The sequence below is a fragment of the Podarcis pityusensis genome, assembly GCF_964106645.2.
Source record: "Podarcis pityusensis genome assembly, chromosome: Z".
NCBI classification, from domain to species: Eukaryota; Metazoa; Chordata; class Lepidosauria; order Squamata; family Lacertidae; genus Podarcis; species Podarcis pityusensis.
This window is the reverse complement of record NC_138044.1, coordinates 50,600,475-50,625,867: the sequence shown is the minus strand read 5'-3', so window position 1 is coordinate 50,625,867 and position 25,393 is coordinate 50,600,475. Positions and strand designations below refer to the sequence as shown.

Sequence of the window (25,393 nt, the reverse complement as noted above, 5' to 3'; positions counted from 1 at the left end):
TCCATAAGGGCCGACATTGATGCCGAAATCCACCACTGCCTGAGCTCTGCAAGTGCGGCTTTCTCCCGAATGAAGAGCAGAGTATTTGAGGACTGGGACATTTGCAGGGAAACCCAAATTTGCTATGGTACTACCAACCTGACTGTCTGCTTGTGAAACATGGACCACTTATCAACGCCGTCTCTAACTCCTTGAAAGATTCCATCAAAAGGGTCTCCAAAAAGTTTGGGAAGACACAGGAGAACTAATGCCAGCGTACTGGAAGAAGCAAAGATCGCCAGTGTTGAAGCAATGATTCTTCAACATCAACTTTGGACTGGTCGTGTTGTACGGATGCCTGATGATCGTCTTCCAAAGCAACTACTCTATTCCAAACTTAAAAATGGAAAGCATAATGCTGGTGGTCCACAAAAGTGGTTGAAAGATCTCAAGGCAGATCTTTAAAAATGTAGTATAAACACTGACAATTGGGAAACACTGGCCTGCGAGAGCTCCAATGGGAGAACAGCCTTGACCAAAGGTGTCAATGGGGTTTGAAGACACTCAAACTCTGGATGCAAGGGAGAAACACGCTAAGAAGAAGGCACACTTGCGGGATCAACTCCCGCCCGGAAACCAATGTCCCCACTGTAGAAGGACGTGTGGATACAGAAGTGGCCTCCACGGTCACTTACAGACTCATTGCTAAAACCGTGTTAATGGAAAAGAATCTGACTCAGCTACAAGGGATCGCCAAAGAAAGAAAGAAGCCATGCCTAAGCCATTGTAAGGGTCCCTTCCAACTCTGCAATTCTGTGATCTCCACCACTTCCTTCTCTACAGGGAAAACATTTGGTTTTTGTGCTGTGCTCTCCATGTTACAAAACCACCATGCGTCCCTCCAAGTGGGAAGGGAAATAAACAGGCCCTGCAACATCTGGCTGAGCATCTGGCTGCTGTGTCCTAGGCTCAGTGGTTTAGACCACAGCGCCATCCGCGTCCCTTCTCATGAGGGTAGTAGGACTCAGTGGGTATGGTCAACCTGTGGACGACTATGAATGACTGCAATTAGTCCTACAAGAAAAAGCAAGGGAAAGTATGCAGATGACCAAAATTAGCTTTAGCATGTGTAATGAGACCAGAATCCAATATCTCTATTCAGACCAGGCAGATAAGCCAGGAGGAGAACACCTCCATCTCCTGGGATATTCAACGCAGGATCTCCAAGCAGCTGTCATACTGCAAAAGAATTTCGGAAATAGACTTGAGAGAGAAGTGGCTGAATTGTAACTTATCACTCAGCTGAAAACTATGGAGAGACCTGGTCTGAATAGAGATATTGGATTCCTGTCTCATTGCATATGCAAAGCTATTTTGGGTCATCTGCATACCATCCCTTGCTTTTTCCTGCAGGACTAATTGCAGTCATTCACAGTCGCCGACAGGTTGACCATACCCATTGAGTTCTACTACCCTTCGGAGAAAAACCCCGCCCCACCCTCCCTCTATATATCAGGGTCTGGGGACTTCTGTTTCCGTGTATCTGAAGAAGGGCACCTGCACATGAAAGCTTCTACTGAGAACAAACTTAGCTGGTCTCTAAGGTGCTACTGGTCAATTTTTTAATTTTTTTATTTATTTTGACTGTCAGACCAACAAGGCTACCTACCTATATTTCGTTATGTGCAAATGGCTTTAGATACCTATTAGGTCCTTCAGTGACCATATAGCACACATTCAACACACTCAAAAAGTGACAAAATGTTGTTGACAAATGACAGCTGGACAGATCAAGGGCCCCATGACTTTCAGTAGCTGAGGGCCTCATCAAACCTAAATCCGGCCCTGGCTCTGCCCGATTGTGAGATTGCCAATGGGTACAGAGAAAACGGGGCGATTCTGAGATCCTGAGAGAGGCAGCCCCTTCCATTGCACAGCCGAGGGAAAGAGCCAAGCATTTCAGATCACAGAAAGTGAAAGAAAAGTTGACATTAATTTGTTGGCAACTGACAATGCACAGGAACCCTGCCGGCAAGAACATTGCACCCTTTGCCATCTTCTAGTTCTGTTAGGAATTTTTTTGGATAAAAAGAAGCACAAACTTTCCCTCCAGAATAAGTTGGGGAAGGGGGATTACCCAAGCTAGCAAGAAACGTACTAACAGTTAGAGACAGTCGCCTGCAGCAGCCAGAGGCTTGGACAGCCGTCTTCTAACCCTCAGGCTGGAAGATGTCCTTGGAGAGGTGTTAGAGGAGACAGACAGACAGACAGACAGACTCACACTGAGACAGACTCACCTCTGACCTGCTGCCTGGATGATGCCCAGGAGGAGAGACTGGGGAGCGGCTGCTTTACTCAGGAGGAAGGAAGGGGAACTAAGATCTGGAAGCAGCTGAGCCAGAGGGTTGGTGCTGGCTGGGTGGAGCACTGGAGCGTGAGGTGGGAGGGCGAGGAGGAGGAGGGGGGGTGCAGGCGAGCCTGGACGGTCCTGAGGCGCAGACCCGGATCCTGCTGCTCCAAAGGTGGTCCCATGGGATGGAGCCAAAGGGAAGCGACATGCATATAAAACATTTGGAGGTTTCATCTGAAGAAGGCAATGGAAGAGTATCCAGGGTTCTGAATCTGAGCCAGGGTGCCCTGCCCGATGGTGAGATTGCCAACAATGGGCTCAGAAAGAAGTGGGTGATTTTGAGAATCTGAGAGACGGAGCCTCTTCCATTGCACAGCCAATGGAAAGAGCCAAGCATTTCAGATCACAGAAAGCAAAAGAAAAGTGGCACATTAATTCGCAACCCACAGGAACCCTGCCGGAAACAACACTGCCCTCTTTGCCACCTTCTAGTACTGCTAGGAAATTTTTTGGATAAAAAGAAGCATAAACTTTCCCTCCGGAATACGTTGGGGAAGGGGGATTCCCCAAGTTAACAAGAAACTTACTAACAGAGACGGTCGCCTGCAGCAGCCAGAGGCTTGGACAGCTGTCTTCTAACCCTCAGGCTGGAAGATGTCCTTGAAGATGTGTTAGAGGAGAGAGACTCACACTGAAGGATCTCTGACCGGCTGCCTGGATGATGCCCAGGAGGAGAGACTGGGGAGCGGCTGCTTTGCTCAGGAGGCAGGGAAGGGGAACTAAGATCTGGAAGCAGCTGAGCCAGAGGGTTGGTGCTGGCTGGGTGGAGCCAGTGCCTGCTTTACATATAAGCTCAAAAAGCTCTAGTTTAGGGCCCCCTCTCTTGGCCCCGCCCCCAAAAAATTAACGTGAAAAAACCTGGATGTACATTTCCAAAAGAGAAGATAAAAAACAAATAAAACCGACATACAGCAACCGTGTTTTGTGTTGTGTAGGCTCTTATGATGTAAGTCATGGTGTAAGCCTGTAAGCATGTAAGCCTGCTCCCCAAACTATCACTGCTTTGCTCCTTTCTATATATAGGGTGCCTACATTCTGAATGGATTGGTGCATGGCAACATGTGCAAATGGCTTGAGATACGTATTATTTGTTGTGGACAAAGGACAGCTGGACATATAAAGGGCCCCATTAACTTCAGTAACTTAGGGCCTCATCAACCCTAAATCCAGCCCTCTATCTACCACCTATTAATAATCTATCTATCTATCTATCCATCCATCTATCTATGCCAGTGCTGGATTTATGTATAAGCTCAACAAGCTGTAGCTTAGGGCCCCACTAACTCTCTTGTGGGCCCCCCAAAAACCTAAAGGGGGGGGGACTGGACGTACATTTCCAAAATAGAAGATAAAAAACAGCTGAGCAAGAGGGTTGGTGCTGGCTAGGTGGAGCACAGGCACAGGGGGTGGGAGGGCAAGGAGGGGGGGTGCACACTTAATAATAATAATATTACAGTATTACATTCCAAAAAAAGAGAACATCTTCTAACATTTCTTCCTTGACATTCTGTAAATATATCTCCATATATCATTGTACATTCCCCACCCCGTAACTTCCCTCCCCCTAAATAGTGCTCGGCATAATTTAGTTAATTTAATATTCTTTTAATATTGTGTTAAAGCAAAATACCGTATTTTTCTGTCTATAAGATGCCCCATGTATAAGACTATTCGGGGGGACTTGGGTTTAATAAAATGGGGGGGGGAGAGATGTATCCATGTATAAGACACTCCCAAATTTTGGACATTGTTTTTTAGGGGGAAAAACCTAGTGTTTTAAATGGAAAAATATGGTACTTTACATTGTTTTTTAGTCGCCTTAGTCATGTCTGATTCTCCGTGACCCTATGAACCAGAGCACGCCTTAGAAACCCTCACTTTTCTTCTCAAAGCTTCTCCTTTTTTATGTCCATTGAGTTTTCTTGGCAAAATACTGGAGTGGTTTGCCAGTTCCTTCTCCAGGTGGATCACATTTAGTCTAAACTCTTGGCTATGACCTGTCCATCTTGGGTGGCCCTGACGGCATGGCTCACAGCTTCTTGGGGTTATTCAAGCCCCTTCGCCACAAGGCAGTGATCCATGAAGGGGCTACTTTACTTTTTGTTGTTGCTGTTTAGTCGTTTAGTCGTGTCCGCCTCTTTGTGACCCCCTGGACCAGAGTATGCCAGGCACTTCTGTCTTCCACTGCCTCCCGCAGTTTGGTCAGACTCATGTTTGTAGCTTCGAGAACACTATCCAACCATCTCGTCCTCTGCCATCCCCTTCTGCTTGTGCCCTCCATCTTTCCCAACATCAGGGTCTTTTCCAGGGAGTCTTCTCTTCTCATGAGGTGGCCAAAGTATTGGAGCCTCAGCTTCAGGATCTGTCCTTCCAGTGAGCACTCAGGGCTGATTTCCTTCAGAATGGATAGGTTTGATCTTCTTGCAGTCCACGGGACTCTCAAGAGTCTCCTCCAGCACCATAATGCAAAAGCATCAATTCTTCGGCAATCAGCCTTCTTTATGGTCCAGCTCTCATTTCTATACATCACTACTGGGAAAACCATAGATTGAACTATAAGGACCTTTGTCAGCAAGGTGATGTCTCTGCTTTTTGAGATGCTGCCTAGTTTTATCATCACTTTTCTCCTGAGAGAAGCAGGCATATTTTGATTTTGTGACTGCTGTCACCATCTGCAGTGATCATGGAGCCCAAGAAAGTAAAATCTCTCACTGCCTCCATTTCTTCCCCTTCTATTTGATAGGAGGTGATGGGACCAATGGCCATGATTTTAGTTTTTTTGATGTTGCGCTTCCGACCATATTTTGCGCTCTCCTCTTTCACTCTCATTAAGAGGTTTTTTTATTCCTCCTCACTTTCTGCCATCAAAGTTGTGTCATCTGCATATCTGAGGTTGTTGATATTTCTTCCAACAATCTTAATTCTGGTTTGGGATTCATCCAGTCCAGCCTTTCGCAGGATCTATCGGGCCTATACCTTAAGTTGAATAAGAAGGGAGGCAATATACAGCCTTGTCGTACTCCTTTCCCAATTTTGAACCAAGCAGTTGTTCCATATCCAGTTCTAACGGTAGTTTATTGTCCAACATAGAAACCCATAAAATCTTCTCCAACTTTTATCCTGACTTTGCGAACATCAGCCTATCAGTCAGTTTCTTTGGGAACAATGTTTTGCCATAGACATCTCTACACATTCCCATTATTTCCTGAGTTTTTGATTCGGTTGTCATCCGATTGCTGCTGTCATTTGGGCCAATTCAATCAATTCACAAAATTTTACTTGCCAGTCCACTACTGATGGGACTATATCTCCCTTCCAGTTTTTGGCCACTAAAATCATAGTGGCAGAATATTTTTTTCTTATCGTTGGGGATTTCTTTTTTCACTATACCCAGAAGGAACGCTTCTGGACTTTTCTCAAACATTATTTTGAACCTCTTTTTTAGTTCTTCATAGATATTACTCTAGAACTTTTGGATTTTATCACATCCCCCCATGCACAATACCTTGTTCCTTCCGTTGTCTTACATCTCCAACATGCGTTTGATTGTAATTTACAGTGGTACCTCGGGTTACAGACGCTTCAGGTTACAGACTCCGCTAACCCAGAAATAGTTAAGAACTTAACTCGGTTAAGAAATTTGCTTCAGGATGAGAACAGAAATCGCACAGTGGCGGCAGCGGGAGGCCCCATTAGCTAAAGTAGTACTTCAGGTTAAGAACAGTTTCAGGTTAAGAGTGGACCTCCAGAACTAATTAAGTTCTTAACCCGAGGTACCACTGTATATGTTTTAGCTCATCTGGCAGGGGTCACGTACCACCTGTACCACATCTTCATTAGATTTTCCTTGATTGTGTAACAGGCAGTAAAATTGACATCTTGTCTCCACAGCCTTTCCCACTGATCCATCCTGATTGCATACTCAAAATCCTGGCTCCACTTAATCATAACCTCCTTTACCTCTTTGTCTTTCAATTCCCATTGTGGGGAGGGGGGGGCACACTTGCCTGGACGATCCTGAGGCATCCTGCACCAAAGGTGGTTCAGTGGGATGGAGCGAAAGGGAAGCAACATGCATATAAAACCTTTGGAGGTTTCATCTGAAGAAGGCAATGGAATAGTATCCAGGGTTTAATGTGAACCAGGGCTCAGCCAAAATTATCATTTCTTCCCTGACACCCATCCTGGGAAAAATCTGCTCAAAGGAAGGCAGATGAATAAATGAGCGAACCGTGTTTCGGTGAATGGCTCAGTGCTGGAACTTGTGAAGTCCTGAAAACTGGGATTTGTCCTCTTTTCCTTTCTTTTCTTTAAATAATTTTTATTGCATTTTACATTGTTATCTTTTCCACAAATATATCTTAATAAATAATAACAGATTAACCCCCCTCAACATGAAAAAAATGGTCCTGCTTACAATACTATACTTCAGTACTATATTCTTAAATGAAATGTTGTTCTATCCTGACATTCTATCATTTCAATGTTTCTGTTGTTAATTGTCAGTGTCTACTCAAACCCTGTGAGCGAGTCCATTTCTTTACATAGATTCTGTATATACAACATAAATGATTTCCAATCTTGTCTCAAAGTCTTTCAGTTCATTTCGCCATTTCAGCAAATTCCACCAGTTTTTTATCACTTTTCCATCTTTGGGTGAATAAAACCCTCACCGCAGTTGTAGCTGACGTGTCCTCTGATCATGTGCAGAGTGCAACCTTCCGCCACCCCACCCCCTGCAATATCTTGTTCTGTTCATTGAAATGCCTTCGCTGCATTTTGGCTAGTTGCAATATCCAGTTCAAAATGCTGGCAATTCTTTTCGATGGCTAGTTTGTTTTTTTAAAAAAACCTTTCTAAACCACCCTTCCTAACATAAAAAGATATACAGCTGGCTGTGACACAAGGGGGGTCTTCTCTGTGAGATTGCCAATGGGCACAGAAAGAACGGCACTATTCTGAGGATCCGAGAGAGGTGGCCAATTCCATCACAGAGCCAAGGAACACATTGCACACTGAGAGCCAGTGTGGTGTAGTGGTTAAGAGCAGTGGACTCGTAATGTGGTGAACCGGGTTTGCGTCTCTGCTCCTCCACATGCAGCTGCTGGGTGACCTTGGGCCAGTCACACTTCTCTGAAGTCTCAGCCCCACTCACCTCAAAGGGAAAGGAGATTGTTAGCCGCTTGGAGACTCCTTTGGGTAGTGATCAAGTAGGATATCAAATCCAAACTCTTCTTCTTCTTCTTCTTCTTCAAGGGCAAGAGCCAAGCATTTAAGATCATAGAAAGTAAAAGAAAAGTGGCACATTAATTCGCAACACACAGGAACCCTGCTGGCAACAACATTGCCTCTCTTTGCCACTTTCTGTTAGGAATTTGTTTTTGATAAAAAGAATCATAGAATCATAGAATCATAGAGTTGGAAGAGACCACAACGGCCATCGAGTCCAACCCCCTGCCAAGCAGGAAACACCATCAGAGCACTCCTGACATATGGTTGTCAAGCCTCTGCTTAAAGACCTCCAAAGAAGGAGACTCCACCACACTCCTGGGCAGCAAATTCCACTGTCGAACAGCTCTTACTGTCAGGAAGTTCTTCCTAATGTTGAGGTGGAATCTTCTTTCTTGTAGTTTGGATCCATTGCTCCGTGTCCGCTTCTCTGGAGCAGCAGAAAACAACCTTTCTCCCTCGTCTATGTGACATCCTTTTCTATATTTGAACATGGCTATCATATCACCCCTTAACCTCCTCTTCTCCAGGCTAAACATGCCCTTAGCCGTTCCTCATAAGGCATCGTTTCCAGGCCTTTGACCATTTTGGTTGCCCTCCTCTGGACACGTTCCAGTTTGTCAGTGTCCTTCTTGAACTGTGGTGCCCAGAACTGGACACAGTACTCCAGGTGAGGTCTGACCAGAGCAGAATACAGTGGCACTATTACTTCCCTTGATCTAGATGCTATACTCCTATTGATGAGGCCCAGAATTGCATTGGCTTTTTTAGCTGCTGCGTCACACTGTTGGCTCATGTCAAGTTTGTGGTCAACCAAGACTTCTAGATCCTTTTCACATGTACTGCTCTCAAGCCAGGTGTCACCCATCTTGTATTTGTGCCTCTCATTTTTTTGCCCAAGTGCAATACTTTACATTTCTCCCTGTTAAAATTAAGCATAAACCAACTCTCCCACAGGAACATGGGGTGGGAGGCGAGGAGGAGGGGAGGGATGCATACTTTTTATTTATTTATTTTTATTTCTTCTTACAGTATTACATTTTTTTAAAAGAGAACATCTTCTAACATTTCTTCCTTTACATTCTGTAAATATATTTCCAATTCCCAATAGACTGCGGTCTACTCACAGTGTGAAAAAAACCTAGCAGTGATCTACCCATTGTCGTTGGACGGACCAAAGTTGTTGAGTTGAGCTGGGGGGGGGGGCACAGAATTGTTGAGCTGTTTTTGGGAAGCCAGAGTTGTTGATCTTTTCTTGGGAAGGCAAAGTTGTTGAGCTTTTTGGGGGGGTGGGAGGGGATCACTGAGGGGCCGGAAATCTATCAGGATCTACCAAGAACACCCCATGATCTGCCAGTAGGTCGCAACCTACTTGTTGGACATGCCTGGTATATTTGATGTGTGTGTGTGTGTGTATATATATGCAATATTAAAATAACAACAACAACAATAATAAAAACAACTTTCTTGGGCTCCATGATCACTGCAGATGGTGACAGCAGACATGAAATTAAAAGACGCCTGCTTCTTGGGAGAAAAGTGACGGCAAAGCTAGACAGCATCTTAAAAAGCAGAGAGTTCCTCCTCAGGAACTGTCCTAGAAACAATACTCTTCACCCCAAAGCTGTCCTGTTAATGCACGGTCTGCTCCAGGTCCCTAGCAACGCAAGCAAAAACAAGGAAAGGTCACGATTCTAGAATTAAGTTTGGCGAAATCCAGCAGAAGAAGGTGTGGTGGCCCTTCATATAAAGTCAGCCAACACCCCGTGAAAACTAATCTGGATCCCATATACGGCTCATGATTCCAGCCCTGGGTGGCTTTCTAGTTTTTTTCCATTGCTGTAATTCAAAATTATCTCCCCGCCGTGTATGTACACAGTTTAGATAGCTGCACAAAGGAGAAATGACTGAAGCGTTGAGGAATTTTTAGTGTCGAGAGGGAGACTGAGTGTGGGGTGAGGGAAGGACAGAGAGACAAAAGCTCCTTCAGAAGGCAAGGAGCAAGGAAAGCAATGCTACTATACGGTGCAACGTTGGTTTTCAAACGCTGCAAACCCGGAGGGAAGTGTTCCGGTTGGTGGACTTTTCCCAGAAGCCGAACGTACTCCATTTTGAGCACGCTCAGGCCTGTCTCGACCTGGGGGTGCAAGGGGGTGTAGGGAACCAGGGCGCCGGATTCTGGGGGGTGCCCAATGTATACCTATTGTATACAGTGCTACCTCTACTTACGTGCCCCTCTTGTTACATATCCTTTGAGATACGCGCGCAGCAAGCCTGGAAGGATTGCGGAAACCTTGGGATCCGGCCAGATCTCCGGAACGGATCCCGCCTGCAACTGTACCAGCCCCTCTCTATTGGCAGCAGTGAAAAGCACGGGAGTGAAAGACCCTGCCCCCACCCTCTGCCACTGTTACTCCATGGCGGCAATTATTCCTGATGAGTAAGGAAACTAAAAGCTTTGAGTTTGCCCCCCCCCAAAAAAAAAATTGGGGGTGGCTAAACTAAATGACAAAACTAGGCAGCATTTTAAAAATCCGAGACATCACCTTGCCAACAAAGGTCCTTATAGTTCAAGCTATGGTTTTCCCAGTAGTGATGTATGGAAGTGAGAGCTGGACCATAAAGAAGGCTGATCGCCGAAGAATTGATGCTTTTGAATTCTGGTGCTGGAGGAGACTCTTGAAAGTCCCATGGACTGCAAGAAGATCAAACCTATCCATTCTGAAGGAAATCAGCCCTGAGTGCTCACTGGAAGGACAGATCCTGAAGCTGAGGCTCCAATACCACCTTGTGAGAAGAGAAGGGTCCCTGGAAAAGACCCTGATGTTGGGAAAAATGAAGGGCGCAAGGAGAAGGGGATGACAGTGTTCTCGAAGCTACAAACATGAGTTTGACCAAACTGCGGGAGGCAGTGGAAGACAGGAGTGCCTGGCGTGCTCAAGACAGCCCTGGTTCTGCTTCTGATTTGAGTGCCACACTTCTGCTTTGAGTGTTACGCTGAGGTCTGTTTTGTGGTCTCCAAAAGAGGTTGAAAGATCTCAAAGCAAATCTTAAAAAAAATGTAGTACGAACATCGGCAACTGGGAAGCACTGGCCTGCGAGCGCTCCAATGGGAGAACAGCCTTGACCAAAGGTGTTGTGGGCTTTGAAGACACTCAAACTCGGGACGCAAGGGAGAAACGGGCGAAGAGGAAGGAAGCCTCGCTGGGATCAACTCCCGCCCAGAAACCAATGTCCCCACTGTGGAAGGATGTGTGAATCCAGAATTGGCCTCCACAGTCACTTACAGGCTCACTGTTAAAATCCATATTTATGGAAGAAAATCTTACTTGGCTACGAGGGATCGCCGGAGAAGGAGGAGGAGGAGAAGGAGAAGGAGAAGGAGGAGGAGGAGGAGGAGGAGAAGGAGGAGGAGGAGGAGGAGGAGGAGGACAACAACATGTCCTATTGCAGGCAGGAAAGCAAAGTGACTCTGATTTTTTATTCTGGAAAAGTACAGCTTTGCTACCAGAAAGAGAACTGGCTTTTTCATGCTTGCTGGAAGAAAAAAAAAAGCAATTTTCCTGCTTACAAATGTGCAAAGCAGGATTTAAAACAAAATGGTGAAGTAAATTCTAGACTGCAATATGCCCTTTTGTTATGTTGTAAGCCTAAAGTGGCTTATCTCCTGCCAGTGAAAACCCAGGAGCTTGAGGAGTTAAAAGTCCAACGCTGATTGCAAAGCAATAGGTTACAGTCAGATTGTTCTGCAAAAGTGCAACCCCGCCCAGTGGTTCTGGTAGTGGTGTTGATAAAGTTTCAAACAAAGGATTCCAGTTTCCACTAGTTGTATGAAGCATATCCTACTGCATTGTGGGCAATGTGAGGAAGAGATCAACGTATCAAACCCTTCCTGGCAAATTTGCCGGGAAAATCCAAAGTCCCCCATATTAAATATCTTTCGGAAGACACGTCAAATGATATTACACTGGTCGTGGCAAAGTTTCTCTCGGAGGTTATAAGAAACAAATATCATTATGCCCTAGATCAGGCATGGCCAAACTTGGCCCCCTCCAGATGTTTTAAGACTGCAGTTCCCATCATCCCTGACCACTGGTCCTGTTAGCTAGGGATGATGGGAGTTGTAGTCCCAAAACAGCTGGAGGGCCAAGTTTGCCTATCACCTCATTTTATGTTTAATATACATGTGTAATAAGGAGTGGCCATTTGTGCCGATTCAGGTTTGATTCTCACCCATTTCTGTCAAGTAAGCTTGGATTCCCACCATGTGCTGTTACATCAGGCATCTTCAACCTGCAGCCCTCCAGATGTTTTGGCCTACAACTCCCATGATCCCTAACTCACAGGACCAGTGGTCAGGGATGATGGGAATTGGTCCAAAATATCTAGAGGGCTGAAGGTTGGGGATGCCTGTGTTACATTGTGTTAGCGTGCATGCCGTTTGCACCATGTAGCGGTTCTAGCTTTGAGCTGTATCTTTGTGATCCACAATTAGCTGTACAGTGGTACCCCTGGTTGCAAACGGGATCTGTTCTGGAGGTCTGGCTGCATCCCGAGGAATTTGCAACTGGAGGACCGCTTCTGCGCATGTGTGCGCGGCAACAACCAGAAAAATACTTCCGGGTTTGCTGCGTTTGCATCCCAAAAATTACGTATCCAGAGTAAGCAGAGGTACGACTGTATTCCTGCCCCAATTGGGGGGGGGGGGGACGGCAACTTGCAAAATCCTCAGTTTCATAAAGCAACAGGTTACCATAACTTTCCTGTTAGAAGTACACTGAAGGATTTCTAGGGATACACATTATGACATTTATTTTGGCCCTTTGGGCCACCACCACCACCCCTTTCAAGCTTAAAGGTTCACACCTTAACTCATCACGACCCTCTGTTTGGGGCAGTTGGTGGTACTGCAAATGCAACTGCTTTGGGGCTATGTTGGAAAGTGTATCAGAAACCAGGCGGGGGACTAAGGCAAGGAGACAAGGCACCAAGGAAAATTGAGGCAAAGAGCGCTAGTAAAACCATGGAGGCTCACTTTAGAAAAGGCCACATTGCTTCCCATCGGCTGGGAGAGAATCCTGAGCCTGCAATGTGTCTGCGGCCGCTGCCCAATGGGAAATAAAACTAATTTCATTTGGTATACAGTGGTACCTCTGGTTAAGTACTTAATTCATTCCGGAGGTCTGTTCTTAACCTGAAACTGTTCTTAACCTGAAGCACCACTTTAGCTAATGGGGCCTCCCGCTGCTGCCGCGCTGGCAGAGCACGATTTCTGTTCTCATCCTGAAGCAAAGTTCTTAACCCGAGGTACTATTTCTGGGTTAGCAGAGTCTGTAACCTGAAGCGTCTGTAACCTGAGGTACAACTGTATATCAATTCTTGGCAAACGTAATAAAACGGAGACAAATGGAGACTTGGCTTGCTTTTCCAAACAGGAATGAAGTATAAGCACGGGGCCTCGGAAGAGGTTTCCAGTGTATTAGTCACTGCAGAAGAAGCCGCGGGGAGAAAGAGCTTTATTTGGAAATGTTGGAAATGGAGGGACACAAAATGGGAGGGTTTTGGCCGCTTCGCTGCAAAGCATGTTTGGAAGAAGGCGACAACTTTCACTCTAAACGCTTGCTTAGGAGGCTCCTTCTCAACACCAGACATGGAATCGTCTACTTCGTTCAGAGTGTTGTAAGAACTGAAGGTCTCCAAGATATAAATTCAATGTTCAATAATGTACAAGGCAAACATGTACATAAAGATGTAAACCACGTGTCTGAAACAGCACAAGAAGACCATCCTGAAACCATTTGGACTCTACCCAATTGACCTCACATGTTTCTCCGCAGGGAGGGAAGCAATGGGGTCACTGGCAGGTCACTGGCTCCCCCCAAAGAAGCTAAACACCTTTGACTCGCCTAAAAAAGCTCAACATTTTTGCCCTGCACTCCCCCAAAACGGGACTTTTCTCCTCCCTAAGAAAAGCTCAACAACTTTGACCCGAACCCCCCCAAAGTGAGTAGATCACTGCCAGTTTTTAACTCTGTAGGCAGATTGCAGTCTCTTGGGAGTTGGCCACCCCTGCGAATAATTAATCAAATATTAAAACACGAGAGTGTCAGGGAACCCGTGGGTTGCAAACAGCCTGCGTAGTACCCGGATGGCTGCGGATGTAGAAATGGACGGTACCAGTGCGACTTCCAGCCATTTGGTGTAGGAGTCCACCACTATGAAGAATGTTTTCCCCTGAAAGGGGCCAGCGAAGTCCACATGCAGGCGTGACCATGGTGCTCAGGCGGACTCCCAGGACTGGACTGGGGCCCTTGGGGGATCTGGGCGGGATTCTTGGCAGGCCTGGCAGTGTTTGACCCAGGCCTCTATCTCTCCGTCGATCCCCGGGCACCACACATAACTCCTGGCCAGGGCCTTCATTCTTACTACCCCTGGGTGTGTCTCGTGTAGGGCTGTGAGGACCCTTTTGTGGAGGGGCTGGGGAACAACGACCCTGCTTCCCCATAACAGGCACCCCTTGTGGGCCGACAGTTCATGTTTGCGGGTTGTGTAGCTGGCGAATTCTGGCCCGGGGTTGCTGCTGGGCCATCCCTTCCACACCCAGTCCAGGATCCGGGAGATAACCCTGTCTTTCTTGGAATGGTGTGCAACTTCTTGTGCCTGAATGGGGCGGTCGGGAAGCAGCTCCAGGCTCATAACCTCTTCTGCAGGTGCTGGGTCGGGGCCTGTTTCCGGTAGTGGTAGCCTGCTGAGGGCGTCCGCATGGCCCATCACCTTCCCCGGGCAGTGAATCAGTGCATACTGGTAGCTGGCAAGGAAAATTGACCACCTGAGGACACGAGGAGACAGCTCTTGGGGGGTCTGCTTTTCGGGGGCAAACAAGCCAAGCAACGGCTTGTGGTCAGTCACCACGGTGAAGGGCCGCCCGTACAAGAAATCATGGAATTTTTTTACTCCCTTCACGATTGCCAGCCCCTCCTTGTCTATTTGCGAGTAGTTCCGCTCGGTTGCGTTGAGTGTCTGGGAAAAGTATGCTACCGGTACCTCTCTTCCATCTGGGAGTTGGTGTCCCAGGACAGAGCCAATGCCATAGTGTGAGGCGTCGCATGCTAGCACCACCGGCAGCCTCTCGTCGAAGTGTGCCAAGACCGAGTTTGAGACAAGCAAGTCCTTGACTGCCTGGAATGCAGCCTCCTGGCGCTGGCCCCACACCCAAAGGGCCCGCTTGTCCAGGAGTCTGTGTAGGGGCTCCGCTACCGCCGCCTTGTGGGGAAAGAAGGAATGGTAAAAGTTCAATAGTCCCAAGAAGGCCTGAAGTTCAGTCTTGCTCTTGGGCGCTGGGGCATCACAAATGGCTCGTAGCTTGTCCCCAGTTGGGTGGACCCCTTCTGCGTCCACCATAAATCCCAGAAAGTCCACCTGAGGCACTCCTAGTAGACATTTTTCCCGCTTCACCTTGAGACCCGCCGTCTGGAAACAGTGCAGAACGGTGTGGAGGCGGTCCTCAAACTCCTCTGCTGTGGGCCCGGCAATCAACACATCATCGAAGAAGGGGGTGACGCCAGGAATCCCTTTAAGGAGCGAGTCCATTAGATTCTGGAATATGCCTGGTGCCACGCTGACACCGAATTGCAGCTGCTTTACCCTGAACGCTCCTCTGTGCGTCACAATCGTCTGTGCCTCTGCTGTGGCCTCATCTACTGGCAGCTATTGATATGCTTGGGCCAAGTCCAGCTTGCCAAAAATTTTCGACCCAGCCAGGATGGCAAGGACATGGCTGACCACTGGCACTGGGTATGCATGGGCCGTGAGGGCCTTGTTTATGGTACATTTGTAGTCTGCGCAGATGCGGACCGAACCATTAGGTTTGACGGGTGTGACGATTGGGGTTACCCAGGGGGCATTAGGCACCGGCTCCAGCACTCCTTGCTCCACGAGCCGGTCCAATTCCTCATCTATACGGGGTTTCAGGGCGAACGGGACCCAGCAGGCCTTGAGTACTGCGGGGTCAAGCTGTAGAGCAATGGGGGGGCCTGTATACTGTCCCAATTTCCCATCGAAAACCCCTGGAAATTCCTTGCATATGGCGTCCACGTCCACTTGTAAACTAGTGTGGTTCACCCCGGTGACGGCTAGCCCCAGTGGTCCAAACCATGCCAATCCCAGTAAGCTAATGTAGGGGCCCTTGACCACAAGCAAGTCCAGTTGCCGCGTCCGCCCTCGGTATTGCACCCTGAAGGTCCCCACCCCCATTGTGGGGACCTTACGTTTCTGGAAGTCCCGGAGGGTGAATGGGGCCGGCCTGAGTTTGGGACCCCCAGTAGGACACAGTTTCCTTAAGGTCCTTGCCAAGATTATGGATAGAGCTGAACCCGTGTCAAGCTCCATGCGGCATGGGGCCCCCTCTATCTGTACCTCTACATAAATTTTCTCTACGTTGGGGTGGGGCAACTGGTATACCTGGAAGTCCGTGAGCTCCGTCGAGTTGCCTTGGTGCGTTGGGCCCCGGGACCTGGGGCTCTTGGATTGGTCATCTGATGCCTGGCGTCGGGTGGGCCGAGCTCGACACACCCGGGCGATGTGTCCCGATTTTCTGCACTGCCTGCACTCTGCGTTGCAGAAACGGCAGGTCCTCCTCTCGTGACTTTCCCCGCAGCTTGCGCAGTTCCCTCCTTCTCGTCGAGGCAGCTGTGGTATGTGGGCTGCTTGAGTGCGCGGCTGTACTCGGTGCACCTCCTCCCTGTCAGATCCTGAGTCGTCGGTGAGGTCTTCGTGGTGGACCCTCGGTTGGGATGGCAGGCTCGGCCGTGCCTCTTGCGTCGACCTCTTGGCAGCTTCCGTTGCCAGGGCCTCCTCCAGAGCGACCTGGAACGTTAGGTCCTTCTTAGCGTAGAGGCGTCGTTGCAGCTTCTCATCCTTCAGGCCACCGACGAGGCAGTCCCGAAGCATGTTCTCCAGCTCTGAGAAGTTGCAGAACCGGGCGGCTTGGCAGAGAGAGGTCACAAACCCAGTTATGGTTTCCCCAGGGGCTTGCCGCTTTGCGTTGAAGGCATTTCGAAGAGCCACCACTGAGGGCTGCGGCAAAAAGTGCCCCTTCAGCTGTTCCATTATTATTTTGTATGGAACAGTAGTGACGTCTTCAGTGCAAGGAGAGCCCGGGCGATTTCAAACGTCTCCTCTCCGCAGATGCTGAAGAATATTGCCCTCTTCTTGACGTCTTCTTCATCGGTGACCCCTTTGGCTTCTAGGAGGAAGATGAAACGGAAGGCGTACGCTTCCCAGTCTCCAGATGCTGGGTTGAACGGCGAGAAGCTGCTGTCGGTTGTCATTCTGAGTTCCTTGTGTCCCGGAGCTGAAGCCTGGATACACGGTGTGAGGCAGCGGTGCGGCAGGTGGCGGTGCTGCAGTGCTGTGTGTGGCAGTCAGCTCAGTGGGATCCCACCTTCGTTGCCAGTGAAATATGGACACATATTTTATGAGCTTGAGCTCTTGGTACAGCAAACTAAATATGACATAATAGGCATCACTGAAACCTGGTGGGATAAGTCCCACGATTGGAATGTAATAATGGAGGGATACAATCTATTTCAGAGAAACAGACCAGACAAGAAAGGAGGAGGAGTGGCGTTATATGTCAGGGATGTGTATACCTGTGAAGAGATCCAAGATTTAGAACCTCAAAGCCAAAGTGAGAGCATTTGGGTCAAAATTAAGGGAGAGAAGAATAACAGTGACCTCATTGTGGGAGTTTACTATAGATCCCCAAGCCAAACGGAGGGCATAGATGATGCCTTCCTGGAACAGATGGCCAAGCATGCAAAAGGAAGGAAGATAGTAGTAATGGGGGACTTCAATTACCCGGATATTTGTTGGATGTCAAACTCAGCCAAGAGCATAAGGTCAAACAGATTCCTCACTGGCCTTGCAGACAACTTCATTGTCCAGAAAGTGGGAGAAGCAACAAGAGGAACAGCCATTTTAGATCTGGTCCTAACCAATGTTGATGACCTGGTTAGTGGGGTAGAAGTGGAAGGATCATTAGGCGCGAGTGATCATGCTCTTCTGAAGTTTACTATACAGCGGAAAGGAGCAGCCAAGCATACTAGGACTCAATTTCTTGACTTTAAGAAAGCCGACTTCATAAAACTTAGGGAAGTGCTGGGTGAAATCCCATGGATAGTAATACTAAAAGGAAAGGGAGTTCATGATGGCTGGGAGTTTGTTAAGAGGGAGATAGTAAAAGCACAACTTCAGGCAATACCAATGAGACAGAAACATGGAAGGTGCCTAAAGAAGCCAGGGTGGCTATCTAAAGAACTTTTAACTGAGTTAAGATGTGTACAAAAAATGGAAAAGGGGACCAAACCACCAAAGAGGAATTCAAACAAATAGCCAGCACGTGTAGACACAAAGTCAGAAAAGCTAAAGCACAGAATGAACTCAGGCTTGCTAGAGAGGTGAAAAGCAACAAAAAAGGCTTTTATGGGTATGTTCGTAGCAAAAGGAAGAACAAAGAAACAGTGGGGTCACTCAGAGGAGAAGATGGTGAAATGCAAACAGGGGACACAGAAAGGGCTGAACTCCTCGATGCCTTCTTTGCCTCAGTCTTCTCCGATAAAGAAAACAATGCCCGACCTGAAGAATTTGGAGCAAATGATTTAGCAGAGGAAACACAGCCCAGAATAACTAAGGAGATAGTACAAGAATACTTGGCTAGTTTAGATGTATTCAAGTCTCCAGGGCCAGATGAACTGCATCCAAGAGTATTAAAAGAACTGGCAGATGTGATCTCAGAACCACTGGCAGTCATCTTTGAGAATTCCTGGAGAACAGGCGAAGTCCCGGCAGACTGGAGGAGGGCAAATGTTGTCCCTATTTTCAAAAAGGGGAAAAGAGAGGACCCAAATAATTACCGCCCAGTCAGTCTGACATCAATACCAGGGAAGATTCTGGAGCAGATCATTAAGCAAAAAGTCTATGAGCACCTAGAAAGGAATGCTGTGATCACCAATAGTCAGCATGGATTTCTGAAAAATAAGTCATGCCAGACTAACCTGATCTCATTTTTTGACAGAATTACAAGCCTGGTAGATGAAGGGAACGCAGTGGATGTAGCCTACCTTGATTTCAGCAAGGCATTTGACAAGGTGCCCCATAACATTCTTGTAAAGAAGCTGGTAAAATGCGGTCTTGACTATGCTACCACTCAGTGGATTTGTAACTGGCTGACTGACCAAACCCAAAGGGTGCTCATCAATGGTTCCTCTTCATCCTGGAGAAGAGTGACTAGTGGGGTGCCACAGGGTTCTGTCTTGGGCCCGGTCTTATTCAACATCTTTATCAACGACTTGGATGATGGACTCAAGGGCATCCTGATCAAATTTGCAGATGACACCAAACTGGGAGGGGTGGCTAACACCCCAGAGGACAGGTTCACACTTCAAAACGACCTTGACAGATTAGAGAACTGGGCCAAAACAAACAAGATGAATTTTAACAGGGAGAAATGTAAAGTATTGCACTTGGGCAAAAAAAATGAGAGGCACAAATACAAGATGGGGGACACCTGGCTTGAGAGCAGTACATGTGAAAAGGATCTAGGAGTCTTGGTTGACCACAAACTTGACATGAGCCAACAGTGTGACGCAGCAGCTAAAAAAGCCAATGCAATCCTGGGCTGCATCAATAGGAGTATAGCATCTAGATCAAGGGAAGTAATAGTGCCACTGTATTCTGCTCTGGTCAGACCTCACCTGGAGTACTGTGTCCAGTTCTGGGCACCACAGTTCAAGAAGGACACTGACAAACTGGAACGTGTCCAGAGGAGGGCAACCAAAATGGTCAAAGGCCTGGAAACGATGCCTTATGAGGAACGGCTAAGGGAGCTGGGCATGTTTAGCCTGGAGAAGAGGAGGTTAAGGGGTGATATGATAGCCATGTTCAAATATATAAAAGGATGTCACAAAGAGGAGGGAGAAAGGTTGTTTTCTGCTGCTCCAGAGAAGCGGACACGGAGCAATGGATCCAAACTACAAGAAAGAAGATTCCACCTCAACATTAGGAAGAACTTCCTGACAGTAAGAGCTGTTCGACAGTGGAATTTGCTGCCCAGGAGTGTGGTGGAGTCTCCTTCTTTGGAGGTCTTTAAGCAGAGGCTTGACAACCATATGTCAGGAGTGCTCTGATGGTGTTTCCTGCTTGGCAGGGGGTTGGACTCGATGGCCCTTGTGGTCTCTTCCAACTCTATGATTCTATGATTCTATGATTCTATTCTATATACTCAGAGTCACAAAGTGATTTCATGCTCTTTATTCAGCTCATAGTGGTGAGGAGGAATGAATGAATGTCCCCTCAAAGTATCTGCTTTATATACATTATTTACACAATGGGCTGCACATGATTGGCTAATTCTGGAATTCTACTGTAAGCCAATCAGGTTGTGGATTCACTTATATCTGGAGCATGATTGGGTGGTTCCTGCCAACCAATCATACTGCTGCATTGATCTAGGACCAATCAGACTGCTGCATTCTGAATCCTATTGTTCTAGGACCAATCAGACTGCTGCAATTTGGATCCTATTGTTCTAGGACCAATCAGACTGCTGCAGTTTGGATCCTATTCAACTCAGTACAAAACACTTCCCAAAACAGGGCTGTCTTCAGATGTCTTCTAAAGGCCAGAGAGTTGCTTATTTCTTTGAGATCTGATGGGAGGGCGTTCCACAGGGTGGGCGCCACCACTGAGAAGGCCCTCTGCCTGCTTCCCTGTAACTTCGCTTCTTGCAGGGAGGGAACCAGAAGGCCCTGGGGAGAGGGACCATGGCATCCAGGGTGGAGGCACTCCTTCGGGTCTACTGGGCTGAGGCCATTGAGGGCTTTCAAGGTCAGCACTGACTCTTTGAATTGTGCCTGGAAACGTCCCGGGAGCCAATGCAGGTCTTTCAGGACCGGGGTTATGTAGTCTCTGCAGTCCCAGTCCCCAGTCTGGCTGCCACATTCTGGATTAGTTGTTGTTTCCAGGGCATCTTCAAAGGCAGCCCCACATAGAGCGCATAGCAATAGTCCAAGCGAGAGGTAACCAGAGCATGTGCTGCTCTGGGCAGGTAGGGTCTCATCCTGTGTCCCACAAGGAGCTGCCCTGGACACAGAATGGACCTGCACCTCCATGGGTCCAAAATGACCCCCAGGCTGCGCAGCTGGTCCTTCAGGGGCACAGTTGCCCCGTTCAGGACCAGGGAGTGCTCCCCACGCACAACAGGACTTCTGTCTTGCAGGATTCAACCTCAACCCGTTAGCAGCCACCCGTCCTCCAACTGCCTCCAGACACAGGACCTTCACTGCCTTTACCGGTTCCGATCTGAAAAAAGAGGGTACCATCCGCATACTGATGAATGCCCATCCCCAAACCCACTGGTGATCTCTCCCAGCGACTGTGAGAACAAGCCAAGACGGCGAGCAAAGCTGGAAGGTTTTGAACTTTTAGGTTTGCTATCTTTTGCTTTCTGCATTCGCAGGGCCAAAAACCTTCACACATCACCTTCAAAGTGAAGGAACTCACACACTCCAGACCAAGTTGGGAGACTGTAACCAAATATGGCAGCTTCTGACGGCGGCAGCTCCCTGTTTTGCAAAAGGGTTTGGCACCACCGAGGATGGGAAAGGAGAAACTGGGTTGGAATTTATGGGGGAAACCTCGGCAGAAATACCAAAATGGGGGGAGGGGGTAATTCTGTTTACAAAGGCCTCTGTCTAAATATTTGACACAGAATTAAAAATTCTGCTCTTTGTACTCCGTGACTCTAACACCCCAGAGGACAGGATCACACTTCAAAACGACCTTGACAGATTAGAGAACTGGGCCAAAACAAACAAGATGAATTTTAACAGGGAGAAATGTAAAGTATTGCACTTGGGCAAAAAAATGAGAGGCACAAATACAAGATGGGTGACACCTGGCTTGAGAGCACTACATGTGAAAAGGATCTAGAAGTCTTGGTTGACCACAAACTTGACATGAGCCAACAGTGTGACACGGCAGCTAAAAAAGCCAATACAATTCTGGGCCTCATCAATAGGAGTATAGCATCTAGATCAAGGGAAGTAATAGTGCCACTGTATTCTGCTCTGGTCAGACCTCACCTGGAGTACTGTGTCCAGTTCTGGGCAGTTCTGGGCACCACAGTTCAAGAAGGACACTGACAAACTGGAACGTGTCCAGAGGAGGGCAACCAAAATGGTCAAAGGCCTGGAAACGATGCCTTATGAGGAACGGCTAAGGGAGCTGGGCATGTTTAGCCTGGAGAAGAGGAGGTTAAGGGGTGATATGATAGCCATGTTCAAATATAGAAAAGGATGTCACATAGACGAGGGAGAAAGGTTGTTTTCTGCTGCTCCAGAGAAGCGGACACGGAGCAATGGATCCAAACTACAAGAAAGAAGATTCCACCTCAACATTAGGAAGAACTTCCTGACAGTAAGAGCTGTTCGACAGTGGAATTTGCTGCCCAGGAGTGTGGTGGAGTCTCCTTCTTTGGAGGTCTTTCAGCAGAGGCTTGACAACCATATGTCAGGAGTGCTCTGATGGTGTTTCCTGCTTGGCAGGGGGTTGGACTCGATGGCCCTTGTGGTCTCTTCCAACTCTATGATTCTATGATTCTATGACTCTTTGGCTTCTGTTAGTGTGAGCTGTGGGTTCTTTTTAAGCCATAGGATAAGAGCAGCACACACCCCACATTTCCTAAAACAGGCATGTCCAACAGGCAGATCATGATCTACTGGTAGATCTCTGACCCTTCAGTGATCTACTCCCCCCCTCCACAAAAAAAAAAAGCTCAATAACTTTGCCTTTCCTAAAAAGAACTCAAGAACTTTGGCTTTCCAAAGAAAAGTTCAGCAACTTTGGCTTCCTAGCAAAAAAGTGGGCCATCAGATTAAGTTCCACTATCGGACTGGGGATTCAAGACCCTCCACTGTGTTTTATATAATCAAATTTTGATTGTGTTTTGTGTATATCGCAATGCTCATTCAGTTTCATTCATTCATATATTCAGTTCCAATCATTCAGTTCCATTCACTCATTTGCTCCCTAACAAAAAGCTCAACCCCCTTGGCTTCCCCAAAAAACTGTTTTTTCACAGTGTGTAGATCACAGTCTATTGGGAGTTGGATGTCCCTATCCTAAAATAACGGGATCCAAAGGATTGATATTTGCCGTTCTGCTCAAACTCTGCTGTACGGGCTCTCGTGCTTAATTTACTAGTGTTATTAGAAAATAAACCACCAAAGAGGGGACAATTGTTATGAGCTGAATAAACTGCAATAAATTGCCAGTCCTCAATACCTTCCCTCACTTCCTTCGTTGTAGCCTTGTGCGTTACACTGACATTTGTTGCCATTTTATTGTATTGTAGTTTATTGTACCACTGGTCCCATGAGCTAGGGATGATGGAAGTTGTAGTCCCAAAAGAGCTGGAGGGTGAAGTTGCGCAATGCCTGATCTAGAGCAGTGGTGGCCAAACTTGGCCCTCCAGCGGTTTGTGGACTACAGTTCCCATCATCCCTGACCACTGGTCCTGTGAGCTAGGGATGATGGGAGTTGTAGTCCCAAAAATAGCTGGAGGGCCAAGTTGGGCCATGCCTGCAAGGGTTTGACTTTACTCCCAAAGGCAGTGCACTCTTCCTTCGTCTTACAAGACAGGCGGATGACTTTTTTATTCACATTGCAATCTGCTTTCCCATACATATATATACCACATTTTTCTGTCTATAAGACGCCCCCATGTATAAGACACCCCTTATTTGGGGGGACTCTGATTTAAGAAAATGGGGGGAGATGGCCCCCGTGTATAAGACGCCTCCAATTTTGGACATTATTTTTTAGGGGGGAAACCTAGTCTTATACACGGAAAAATACGTACTCAAAGTGGCTCAAAACATGGCAAGAATCAAAACCCTCTGCAGGCATGGGCCCAACTTGGCCCTTCAGTGAATGAATTTATTATTACAGTCACAGACCAGTTCTGGCTCACTTACAATCTCAGGAAAATCATAAAAACACAAGAGGGATACATTGAATGGCAATTGGGTCTAACAGGGACAATACGGATATAGCAGTAGTTAAAAACATATAAGTTAAATCTTAACTTGGAAGAAGCGGACAATTTGGATCCCTTCCAGTTGTGATCCAGGCCTCACCATGGGACTGAAACTGCCTTGGTCGCGCCTGTCGAGGGGACAGGGGGCAGGTGGGTGTGGGGGTACTGTTTTGGGGGGACAGGGGGCGGGCAGGTGTGGAGGACTCCCTGGTCCTGAATGGGGTAACTGTGCCCCTGAAGGACCAGGTGCACAGCCTGGGAGTCATTTTGGACTCAAAGCTGTCCATGGAGGCGCAGGTCAATTCTGTATCCAGGGCAGCTGTCTACCAACTCCACATGGTACGCAGGCACCCTACCTGCCCGCGGACTGTCTCGCCAGAGTGGTGCATGCTCTAGTTATCTCCCGCTTGGACTACTGCAATGCGCTCTATGTGGGGCTGCCTTTGAAGGGGACTTGGAAACTACAATTAATCCAGAATGCGGCAGCCAGACTGGGGACTGGGAGTGGCTGCCGAGACCACGTAACACTGGTCTTGAAAGACCTACATTGGCTCCCAGTACGTTTCCAAGCACAATTCAAAGTGTTGGTGCCTAGCCTGAAAGCCCTAAACGGCCTCTGCCCAGTATACCTGAAGGAGCGTCTCCACCCCCATCGTTCAGCTCAGACACTGAGGTCCAGCTCCTAGGGCCTTCTGGCGGTTCCCTCTGTGAGAAGTGAGGTTACAGGGAACCAGGCACAGGGCCTTCTCGGTGGTGGAGCCCCCACTGTGGAACACCCTCCCATCAGATGTCAAAGAAAGAACCAACTCTCTGGCTTTTAGAAGACATCTGAAGGCAGCCCTGTTTACAGAAGCTTTTAATGTTTGACACACTATTGTATTTTAATATTTTGCTGGAAGCCGCCCATGGTGGCTGGGGAAAGCTAGCTAGATGGGTGGGGTAGAAATAATAATAATAATAATAATAATAATAATAATAATAATAATGTTTCACTAAAATATAACCTAAAATTGTCATTTAAGAGCTTAGTCATTTTGGTAGCACAGCTTGTTCCCTAAGTTTTATGGCAGTCGCACGGAATTTGGCCACCCTGAGCGTGATCTCTGGATCCTTGTCCTCTACCAGGAGTTTTAGACATTGAAGTTCGGACCCATTTGGAGATTTTTGTATAGCAGGGGTGATAAATGCCGAGCGTAACAAGACATGAGAGACAGTTTCTACCTCCATCAAGCCACGGGGCAGACTCCTTCTGTGGATTATGGATTATGGATTACCCGCGAATCTGCCCTACAATAAGGCAGATGGCAGCATGTTGAACCTGGCGAGGCCCTCCAGCTGTTTTGGGACTACAACTCCCATCATCCCTAGCTCACAGCGGTCGGGGTGCTGGGCATTGTAGTTTACAAACGGCAACACCAGCAATTCGTTCCGATAACGGATTAGGGTGGAATGGTGGCAGCCCTGAGGGAAGCGGGTCCTCCAGCTGTTCGGGGACTACAATGCCCATCGTCCCTGATCACTGGTCCCGTGAGCAGCAAGCGACGAGCGGCGGGCCCGAGCGAGCCCTCCTCTCTGCGCACGCGTAGAAAAAGCTCCCACCACCACCGCCCCCGCCTCCCAAGGACGTCGAGAAGAAGCGCCGCCTCTCGCGTCTCTGTCGCCCTTTTCCCGCTTTCCAC

At 47.7% G+C, this 25,393-nt stretch overlaps 1 protein-coding gene and 1 long non-coding RNA gene across 3 annotated transcripts in view; one reads left to right on the top strand and one right to left on the bottom strand.

Annotated features, from left to right (window-relative positions):
• FHL1 (four and a half LIM domains 1) overlaps positions 1–3,067 on the bottom strand; it is a 70,159-nt gene extending 67,092 nt beyond the window's left edge. The window contains exon 1 of one of the 2 annotated variants that reach the window (XM_080990417.1): positions 2,917–3,067. The gene's annotated coding sequence lies outside the window, so the exon portion shown is untranslated. Of the gene's footprint in view, positions 1–2,276; positions 2,301–2,916 lie in introns of those variants that run through there. The other variant, XM_080990418.1, reaches the window with a different exon arrangement.
• The window catches only part of LOC308468322, a 42,325-nt gene extending 20,919 nt beyond the window's left edge, over positions 1–21,406 (top strand). Inside the window, exon 3 of the long non-coding RNA XR_013981567.1 lies at positions 20,895–21,406. This is a non-coding gene — a long non-coding RNA (uncharacterized lncRNA). The remainder of the gene's footprint in view (positions 1–20,894) is intronic.
• The last annotated feature ends 3,987 nt before the right edge of the window (positions 21,407–25,393 follow it).